This window comes from Solanum tuberosum, unplaced genomic scaffold (assembly GCF_000226075.1).
Source record: "Solanum tuberosum cultivar DM 1-3 516 R44 unplaced genomic scaffold, SolTub_3.0 scf00038, whole genome shotgun sequence".
Classification (NCBI taxonomy): Eukaryota; Viridiplantae; Streptophyta; class Magnoliopsida; order Solanales; family Solanaceae; genus Solanum; species Solanum tuberosum.
The window spans coordinates 1,340,030-1,351,986 of record NW_006238966.1 but is presented as its reverse complement, the minus strand read 5'-3'; positions in this window follow the sequence as shown (position 1 = coordinate 1,351,986).

Sequence of the window (11,957 nt, the reverse complement as noted above, 5' to 3'; positions counted from 1 at the left end):
CCAAGGGCCAATGAGAAGTCCCGATATCCTCATTATTTTCCTTGTATTCCTCCTCTAGCATTAAGATGATGAGTTCCTCATGATTGTCCTTTATGTGAAGTCATGTGTGTTTTAGATGTTTCCATGATTTTCTTATGTTGTGCATGTTCATGAAAACTTGTGTTTTGAATGAAAATGAGTTTGCTTGATTATTTCTTCATGTTATAGTGCATTGAGTATGAGTTGCCTATTTGACTTCATGAGATGAATATATGAGCATGCCTTAGTTTGGAGTTGAGAGATTCCTCCTTGAATAAATGCTTTTAAGAGTAGATTGCATATGAGCTCCATGAGAGTGTGTTGAGCATGTTTTAGTTCGTAGATGGTAGTTCCTACTTGACATGAGTAGATGTTGAGAATTTCATGCATTTTGGGGTTATTAGATGTAGTTCATACTCCCTTGTGTTGCATTGAGTATGTTTATCTTGAAGTTGAAGTTTTCCTCCTTTTTTTATGTGCATTTAGATGAGTTGCATGCATGATGGGTTGCTAGTCTAAAGTTGTGACCTTAAGAAGTGCCTAGAGTGTCATCCGAGGACAAATGTTCCCAAAGGGGAGATATTGCAACAACCTGGAAACGAGTAAGCTAAACTAAAGCTTGATGAGAGGGTTAGAGTAGTGAATTTAACCTCTCGTACTTAGAATAAAGGGTTTTGGGGTAGAACGTCAAGGTACAACTTCCCAAGGACCAACCAAGGGTCTTTGAGGAGGACCTTAAAACTTCCTAAAACAATGCCACTCACGAGGCCATCCACTCCCCGTGGATTGAGCCACGCCCCATATTTGGGCAGCGTAGGTGAGCCTCTTAGCAATCTGCCTAAGGCAGTGTCTACGGGCAGGACCCAGACTTTGTGGATGGGTCCACACCTCGTCGATGGGGTCGTAGGTCCTAGGCTTGAGATGACCACTTGCAGACCACCACCCACGTTGATCAGCATACCCCGAGGGTCCTTCCACGGCCTATGGGCATGGTCTCGTGGGTGAGGCGGTGTCATCGGTTAGGCGGTTAAGTGAGGGCTTAGTGGAACTTCCTGAATTAATTAGTTATTAAGTCACGTCATTTTACCCTAGTTTAGACCACCTATATAAGGACTTTAGACCCTTAAGTCATTCTAAATCATTATTTCAAGACCCCAAAAGAAACCCAATTCCCTCTCAAAAATCCTCTCTCTAGAAAGAAGAAGAAGAGGGTCAAGTTAGGTCAAGACTCCAATATTTCAAGCTTGCTAGACTTTCATGGACTCTTTTTTTCCATGAAGCCCCCATGTTTCCCTCAATTGTGAAGATAAACCCCAATTCTAGTTAGGGTTTCTTCCTACATTGTGGGTATTGTTGTATGTTGATCCAATTGAGTAGATAATGGTTGTTTATGATGTATTTACATGTTTTTAGTATGATTATACATGTATTCTTGATTAACCTAAGATTCTAGGGTGAAATTGATATAGTTTGGTTTTATGCCATGAAAGAGGAAATTGAGGGCTTAGATGTGATCTTCTAAGATGGATGGATTACTTCATGAATTGCTTGCGATTAGAACACCTAGATAGGAATTTCTTAAAAGTAAAGCTTGTAGACATGAATTTGTTAATTTGGGTTTATATGATGAATCAGGATTAGTAGTGTTGAGATTGAGTTTACATGATGATATATGACTAGAATTGCTTAAGAATGAAGCATGTGGTTAGATTGTCTTGAGAATTAGGTATACATGATGACCATATGAGGTATTGCTTGAAAGTAAGGCTTGTAGTATGAAGGTGATTTCTAGGGCTTTAAGGGTAAAAGCTAATATGAATGAACTAGGAATGTTAAGGCTTTGAGAGTGAAGCTATTTGCATGACTGAATTGTAAATGGTATTATTGTGGAAGGACTTTGCTCACATGACCTATATTATGAGTATATGAGGTTATGCATGCATTGATTTGACTACTTTAATTATGTTATTATCCATGTCTAATGTAGTAATTCTAGGTGTGTTGATTCGATATGAGCTTTGACCTTTGAAAAGGCAAGATACGATATTATGCATGTTTTATGAAGGTTATGTATATGCTTTAAGAATACTTTTGAGAGAGTGAAGTGATTATGACTATAATGTAATTGTGGTGTTGTTGAAAGTCTATTTTTACACACCCACTTATGCATGACTATGAATGAAGAGATCATGATTATGATTATGTTGTTGTGATGATTGAAAGGCAATTCTCATGAACACATAATGAACATGATGTGAAAGGTTTTCTCACATAATGAAGATTCTAGGTTGAAAGGCAATTCTCACCTAATTGAATCAAATATGAAGACATGGACGGTGAAAGGTTATTCTCACGCATGATCTAATGAGCTATCCTAATGAAACAGTTAGGACTTAAGAAGTACTCCATGGGAATTATGATTAGCACCGAGTGGATATTGATATGAGATGGAAGCTCCCCGTCAGAAAGGGAGGGTTTTTAGAAGGAATCTCTCCCGTCAGAAAGGGTGAATTCCTTGAAGCAATCTCTTGAGATGGAAGCTCCCCCATCAGAAAGGGTGGGTTTCTAGCAGCAATCTCCTTATCCCATAAACTACGTGCCCCCGTAGGTTTTTTAGCTATTGGATCCACCTAAACCTAACATGATGATGGTCTTACCTTAGGCAAGTAAGACACCCTTTTTTGGTGTGGGTAACACCGGATTCCATGTAAGCTCACATGGTCTATGTCGGTTAAGGCTAATTCCCACAAGGTCAAGTCTAGTATGAACTATGGTTACTCAAGAAGCTTTACTTAGCATGAGTGAGATTTATGGGGTCCTATTCATGCATTGCACAAGTATGCTTTGAGGGTAGTTGTGGTAAGTTCTCTTATTATATGATGATCTATGTAATGAATATGTTTATGACCTATGCTTATGATGTGTGCTTAACTTGGATTGTTGCGATAAATTGTTTTCCTTGATATATTTGACTAAAGGTGAATGTTCCCTTGTCTATGAGAAATAAGCTAAGGATGAGATCAAAAGATGATAAATATGAATGAGGACCTAAAGTGACTTGCTTAGCATGGGTGGGATTATGGGGTCTTATCCATGCATTGCACAAGCTTGTCTTGAGGTGACTCATGAAGTGTTTCTCTTATGTCATGTTGAACCAGATGCGTTAATTATGCCTATGACCATGTTGTTATCTCTTATGTTTATAACCTATGTCTTATTATGATGTCTCTTATGCTCATGACTTATGTTATTGTCTTTTATAATTATGGTGTATGTCTTATGTTAACTAATGCCTCTTATATGTTTATGTTGATGATTTATGCTAGCCATCATATTTAGTACATTATTGTACTAACACATAATTTTGCCTACATTCTTATCAAATGTAGGGTTCGGCGATATTGAGTTTCATTCTCGTGGCTAGGTTCATAGTAGATCAAGAAGAGAAGTTTTGGTGAGTCATCATAGCATTCGAGGACTTGACCACCATGTCCTTTATATTTCATTGCATGTTTAGAGGTATTGTATGGGTTGCATCCCAAGGATTTATTCAATTTGCTTAGATGGTTTGAGGCAAAGTGTTATAGACTTCCACTTGCTTTTATAAAGGATTTCGATTGTATAGTAAAAGTATGAAAATTTCCGCATTATTTCTATTGCTTTATGTTATGAACTTATGATATTCTAAGTGGCTTACATTGAATCCTTCTGGGTTCTTTGTGCCATGTTACATCTAGGGTGTACCCCTGGGTTGTGACATCGAATGACAAAATCAGCCGACTTTTTGCCGGTAAAGACTACCCATTCAAAAGAGGACTATGCCAAATTTTATCTTCAAGAGGTAGTTAGAATTCATGGAGTCCCAATGTCGATTATTTCATATAGAGGTACACAATTTACTGCACAATTCTGGAAGTCTTTCTGAAAAGATTTGGGTTCGAAGGTGAACTTCAGTACTATTTTTCATCCTCAGACTAGTGATCAGGCAGAGCGCACAATTAAGACTTTAGAAGATATGTTGAGGGCATGTGTAATTGATTTCAAAGGTACCTCTCATAGAGTTTGCTTACAATAACGGTTATCACTCTATCATCCAGATGGCTCCTTATGAGGCTCTTTATGGGAGAAGATGCAGATCTCCTATCTGATGGTTCGAGGCTGGTGAAGCTGGGTTGATAGGATCGGACTTAGTTCATCAAGCTATGGAGAAAGTGAAAGTTATTCAAGAGAGGTTGAAAACACTACAGAGTGGAGAAAAGACTTGGAGTTTGAAGTAGATGATTGGGTGTACTTGAAGGTTTCACCCATGATGGGTGTTATGAGATTTGGTAAGAAAGGGAAGCTTAGTTTCCGGTATATTGGTCCTTACAGAATATCCAAAAGGATTGGTAATGTAGCTTATGAGTTGGAGTTACTGCAAGAGTTAGCAGCAGTTCATCCAGTGTTTCACATTTCTATGTTGAAAAAGTGTATGGGCGATCCTTCACTTATTATACCTACTGAAGATATTGGTATTAAGGATAGCTTATCTTACGAGGAGATTTCCGTTCAGATTCTAGACCGTCAGGTTCACAAATTGAGAACCAAGGAGGTAGCATCAATCAAGGTCTTATGGAGAAATCAGTTTGTTGAGGAAGCCGCATGGGAGGCTGAGGAAGATATGAAGAAGAGATATCCACATCTCTTTGAATCCAGTGAAATTTCAGATCAAGGTACTAATTCTCTTTTTAATACTATTTAATTGATTTATTGAAAGTGTTAGATCTGCATGTTGGGTGTTTGAGCTGGGTGTTGGATGCTACCATACTTAGTCTATTTAGAGTGATCTCATTCGTGGATGAATGTTCCCAAGGGGGAGATATTGTAACACCTCGGTATTTGGAAGAACTATTTTTGGAAAGAATAAAAGTTGGAAATTTTGGCAAGTTATGTTAAGTATGAGTTTTGGGTCAACTTCAAATGACCATAACTTTCAGTGCAGGATGAGTTAGGTGGCCTATAAGATATCAAATAAAGTCTTGGAATCCTCTTTCAACGCCATTGAGTTTGCTAATTTTCAAGCTCGTATGAGGGAGATATGCCCGTTTGAAGCCGGACTGTCTAGATAAGGAAAGTTATCCAGATTTAAGAGGGGTATTTTAGTCTTTTCCTTACCCTATCAGATTTATTTCATTTTTAGTAATTAATTAGGGGTCTAAACTGAGTTGGTTCAGTTTACGCAATCAAAATTCACGCTAGGGTTTTGAAAAAAGGTTCAAGAGGAGAAAAGAGGAGAAAGGTTAAGATTTCGTCAAGTTCTTGAGGTTTCGTTGCGGAATTCGCCAAGGGTTTGATCCCTAAGAGGTATATGAGTTCACATAGTGTTGGATCGTTCACTCACGCGTCAATCATGTTATTTTCAGCGAAATTTGTTTCTTAAAGTTGAAGGATTTGAGTTCTTGATAAGTTTTGTTGAAGTTTCTTTCATAATCTTGATTATTGAGGTTTTGATGAATTCTTGAGATACGTGTTAGTGTTTCAAGGGTTGTTTTGAGTAAGTTATCGAATACTAACGTTGATTATTTGAATCTAAGTGATTGGGGAAGAAGCCATTCGATTCTAGGTGAATTAGGGTTAGAAAATGAGGAAGAACAAGTAGGACAGAAAGCAAAGTACCAGGTCCGCATCGCAGACGTGGACCTGTTCCTTCAGAGTGAAACTTTCCTTTCCGTGTCGCGGAGAGAACGCGAACTCCAATGTTTGAAAACTTATTTCGCGACCAAATATTATAATGCATCTCCGCGTCGTGAACTTTCTCCCAAACAGTTTTTTTCCACCGTTTCTCATGATTAACTATCTAAAAACACTCTTAATCATCACGATATCTTTCCTATCACAAATCATAACCTTTGATTCATAATTCAAATTCAAGGTAGAGTTAAGAGCCAAGTATTGAGAATTCTTCGAGTCATTTCAAAAGTCTTTCACAATCGTTTTAAAACTTGTCTTAAGACTTAAGCATTGAGTTTGAGAAAGAGTAGAGCCGAGTTCATTTCTTCAAAAGATTATATGGGAACTAAGTATTCCCAAAGAGTAAATGTTTTCACATATAAGATGAGAGAAAACACCAATTTCCAAAAGAGTTTTCATGAGCAGTTCTGAGTACCATCTCTTTTAAGAGATAGATTTGAGTAATAAATCTCAAACCACAAAGAAAGTTATGTTTTAAATATATGAGCTAGTTACATTTTGGGAGTAGTATTGAGCACCGATATGGGAACGAGTCCAGATAACTCAAAGTCTCCATAAACCGTGCTAACATAGGTAGAAAGGGTCAAACTTTTTAGATGATTCCTTAATGCTTTTAGCATAGACTAGTGGATCCACTTAGTAGTAGGTTCTATACCCTGGCAAAGTATAGGATGGCCCTGGCAGTGTGAGGCAAGACTTGTATCATCACATAGCTCATAGTGATGGTTGTCGGTGAGAGAATCTCCCACATAGTTACTTGTATTTTTATATACAAAACTAAGTTACTATTGTGTTTTTCAATACACGGAGTTGTTATCTACATGTTTTAAAGCTTCTTTATACTGCATCTTTATTACTTCTTTATACTGAAATGAGTTGAGTTGAGACGAGGTAAGTTTCTTCAGTTCCCTTTCAAGCTTATATCTTGTTTTAGAATTCCCCTCACATGCTCGTACATTCCATGTACTGACGTCATTTGGCCTGCATCTTTTATGATGCAGATACAGGTAACCAGGATCAGCATACAGCGCTTCGTTGATCAAGTTGAGCTTTAGAGTTGTTGGTGAGCCTCCTTGCTTCCGGAGGATCCCTTTTATTTGCTTTATCATTCTAGTTTTATTAGGATGTCGTGGGTCTTGTCTCAACGTCCATCTCAGTTGTTAGAGGCTTCATAGATAGTTAGATATTGTTAGTTCATGAGTCTTTTCCATTTCCAGTTTTAAATGTTTAAAGACTTGAGTTGCCGCATTGGCCAGTTGAATGTTTCCTTTAGAACATTATGAGTTTAGTACATGAGTTTATCTCTTGATTTATTTTAAATATTGAGTAAAGTCTTCCACTGAGTTGTAAGCCAGGCCAAGGGTTCAGTTGGGGCCAACAATGGTTTCCGAGTGCCAATCCTGTCCAGGGTGTAGGTTCGGGGCGTGACATATTGCTTATGTTTCATATCACTGGCCCCAACTTATTTGGAATTGAACCATAGTTATTGTTATGGTTGTAGTATGAAGTTACAAAGAATTAATGCAATCATCAACCAAACAGTAGGTGGCATCTGAAGGGAACTGTTCAGAACTAGATATTCTAAACCAAATTTTGATACAAAACATATTAAAATCTCACGGCATAATTTTGTGAGCACTTGAACTCACAAATATCCACAAATAATAATAAAAACGACCTTACTTTCCTAAAAATCAAGAAGAAAAAGTCATGTTACATATCTTTCAAAAAATAGTTTGTTGGGTTGTGTCAAAGTTTAAAGTCCACAAATTCAATTGAAAGAAACCAAAAGAAAGAGGTATCACTACAACAAAAATGATGTTTAACGGTAATTAATAGCTTAATTACAACTACGTATGTATTTTAGAAGGCATTTAGTACTCTCTATAAATGTTCGTAAAATCTATAGCGACATTGAATCTAATGACAATCAATTAATGTCGGTAAAGGCTCTAGCACTCTTCTTTAATGTGCATATTTGTTACCAAAAAAAATATTTTTGTTATAGTGTATTTTGGACATTTGTTAGTTTCAAGAAAATTTGATCTCTTATTATGCCCAAAAAGAAGAGAGGGAAAAATATGACAAATTAGTCAACTTCTGATAAAAGAAGTGGACTAATTGTCTTTATACTAATATTCTTGTAAGAATGCAATGGCATACAATATGTTTGTATCTAAGATTACACAATCAAAATAATATATGAACTGTGAGCAAGAGAGAAATTTGTTTGGTTCTTTTTAAAAACTTCACCATTTATTTCGTATTAGTTATCACATATTTGTTGTTGTGTTACCAAATATAGCACATCCCACAAGCAATTTTCCCAAAAAAATATATGAGAAAACCTATAGAAAGGGAAAAAAGACAAGATCAATTTTCAATCATCCTTGGTGGAATTTTTAGTAGAGCTAAAAAAAGTCACAAAATAGCAAAAAGAAATTACAATAGTTACATGAATAACCATGACTTACGGTAAAAGATTAATCTCTGTGAAATAGGAAGAAAAAAACTTTGAGGAATGAAACACATTTAATAAGAAACTTAATTAATGTATTTGAATTTGACTCCCCTATAGTGAAAGAAAACCTACAAATAATAGTGGCAGATGTAGAAGTTTTGTTTACTAAAGAACCAAATGTAATGAATTCAACCATTCCAATAGCATTTGAGTTGTGGACGGAGAGATGCAAGAGTAGTAATGTCGCATTGCAATTGAAATTAATTTTCTTTGTTTATATGAAGAACTTGTAGAAAGGAACAAAAAAAAGATCAATTTTTAATCATCCTTGCTGGAATTTTTAATATAGTTCAAAAATGTCACCAAAATAGCAAAAAGAAATTGCAATATTTACATGAATCACAATGACTTACCGTAAAGATTAAACTTTATGAAATAGGAGGAAGAAAACTTTGAGGAATGAAACACACTTTGTAAGAAGCTTAATTAATGTATTTGAATTCGACTCACATATAGCGGAAAAAAACCTACAAATAATAGTGGTAGAAATAGAAGTTTTGTTTACTAAAGAACCAAATGTAATGAATTCAACCATCCCACTAGCGTTATGAGTTGTAGACTGAGAGGTGCAAGAGTAGTAATGTAGTATTGCAATTGAAATAAATTTTCTTTGTTTAATCATTCTTCTTTTGGTGCCTTGGAATTAAGTATTGGGTTTTAAAAGGTGTGAATGAAAATGAAGAGTTGTGACTTTAATAAAAAGTTGTGACTTTTGTGAAAAGTTGTGACTTTGGTGAAAAGTTGTAATTTTTAGGAAAGAAAATTACTCTTATGAAGAGTTCTGACTTTTCTAAAGAGTTGTGACTTTTATGAAATGTTGTGACTTTTAAGAAGAGTTAAATATGAATATTGATTTGTGAGGGTGCCATATAGGCAGTTCGCTTGTTGTAAACAGGCGCAACGTTTATGAAGAGCGTCAAGAGTGGTAAAACAATGAATGGGAGAAGTGGTTGTTGAAGGTTGATGCGGCGTTCCAATTGCAAAGGGGAAGGGCAGTTTTGGAATTAAATAAATAAAAAGAGAATCCTTACTTCTGGTGGCGCCACATCGCCGGGTTGAGGGTTCTCTTTTATATATATACATGATTATATATCTCATGAGTTACAAAAAAACCTTCATCTATTTATATCCTTTATTTATTAATATGTCTCATCAATTTCTTTTACCTAATTCGTACATTACATATATTTTAAGCTAGACAAAACAAGAGTGATGTAACATCTCTCTTTTGCCAATAATAAATATTATTAATTAACTTTTATCATTTTTCTTTTACGTTTTATCTCATTTTTATCAATAATTAATGTAGATTATAAAATATTTTGAATAATATTTTTTTATCGTTACACTTGTTGATAATTATTATCTACATTTATGCAAAGTAACGTGTGTATGACTTTATAATAGACGTAACAAACAAACAAATACTCCTCTTTATCTACACTTTTGATTAAACTATTGACTTGTATTGGTAATCAACAATCTTGCAAATAGTACGAGACTTTTTAACTTTTGAAGCTCAAAATTCAACATGTTAATTTGTACATATTCCTGTTCAAATACAATACTTATTGAGAGTGTGATTTAAAAAAAAACTTCTTTTGATATATTACTACTATTCATATTTCTGACTTGAATTCTTGAATATATAAATTCAATATGAGCTTGATATATCAGAATGCACTTACAAGTTACAACGCATTAAAGTCAAACAAAATAGTCATATAGGTGCAAGAGAAAATAAATAATTGTGTTGTAATGTGCTTTGATGTTCTTTAATTTTGGAAGGACCGACGATTTTACTTCTTTGTGTAATTTAATATGATTTCTTTTGTGAGCCTTCTTTCTTTGTGAAGCCTTATGAACAAAACATAATTTTTTGGACACTTTACTTGTCTTAACCATTCATTTTTGAAGGATAAAGTTCTTTAAGAATAATATTTTTAGTAGTAATAAAAAAAATTAAAAAAAAAATTATCCTCATTTATATCTATATCTATTTATTTCTTTATTTTATACTACCTTAAAATTATGAACTTTCTAACTTGAATGTTAAATTACTAAAATACTGTAAACTTAAAACATTCATCTATGTCTATTTAAATAACATATGTTCTCTTGAAAGATATTGACTTATCCAATAAGTTATGACTTTTTCGAACGGTTGTGACTTTTTCAATGAGTTTTTACTTTTAGAAAGGGTTATGGCTTTTTCAATAAGTTGTGACCTTTCCAATTAGTTGTGACTTTTCCGATTAGTTGTGACTTTTCCAAATGGTTGTGATTTTTCCGATTAGTTGTGACTTTTCCAAAGAATTGTGACTTTACCGATAAGTTGTGACATTTCCAAAGGATTGTGACTTTTTCGAAGGGTCATGACCTTTCAGATAAAGCACAATAAACATTTATTCATCTTATACTTTGTTGGCTATAAATAGATGTGTTTTTCTCCTTTTTCAACCACATTAAAAAAAATTGCTCTTTTTCTTCTTATATTTTTAAAATTATTGCGATTTATTGTCGTTGAGTAAATTCAAAGTTTAGAAAAATTTGAGGTACAATTATTCTGATGAAGCAAATCATTCAATCCTAAGAGGATATATTCCAAGTACTTTAGAAAAATAATTTTTGGTGATATAATAATCTTTTTTTTTTACTTATAGTAGTAGGTAATGTTCCAATATATGAAGCTAACTTGAAGTAGTCTAAATTCATTTGGTTTTATAACATTTCTCTTGTGATGTGTATATATGCTTTTGAATATCTTTTTTCAATATTACTGAATTGCTCATGAGTCAGAAAATTGTGACGAGTTGTTTTGTTGATGATCAAGACATAAGAATGAATATATTTTTCAATGCTATTTATGTGATTGAAATTGTCAGCAAGTTTGCTTCAAAATAGTTACTACTTTATAATATTTTCCTTTCGTTTTACTTATTTATTATTTTTAATATTTATGTAATTTAGTCAAAAAAAAAATCCATATAATTTATAATGACGCTAAGTTGACGTGGCTATTAGTTTATTTTTTATTTTTTGTTTAATTAATTTTTTTTTTATATATATATATATAAGTATTGTATATGGCACGAAAGTATCATCAAATTAACATGGATATGAAAATATCATTGTTTGATGTAAGGTAAACATGATATATGTATGATTTCACAAATTAAATATATTTTTATGTTTAATGTTTAATTTTCTAGTGGAAAAAAAGAAGAAAAAGAATCAGTTAACTATGGAAAGTCAAATTACTATTTTTGATTTATGTATATATTCAATCGAGAAGGCCAATATGAATATCAACAAAAAGAACATTTTTAGTTTTTTAGTGGAATAAAATCATTTCTAGTTAACTACAGAAAGACAAATAACTGTCTTTCATTTATGTACTCATTCAATTGGGAAGTAAAAAATCAGAACTAACAACAAGAACGTCATCTATTATTCACCTTATAAAAATAATAAATAAAAGTACAGAAAAATAATTCTAAAAAAGTAAAATGTAATTATTTTCTTCACGTATTCATATAAAACATCTCAAATTTTAATTCAAATACTTACTCCCCCTGTCCCAATTTATGTGACACATTTCGCTTTTCGAGAGTCAAACAGTTTAAGTTTGACCGAGAATTTACTCATGAAATCTTCATTTTTTTAAAAATGAAATATATATATATAT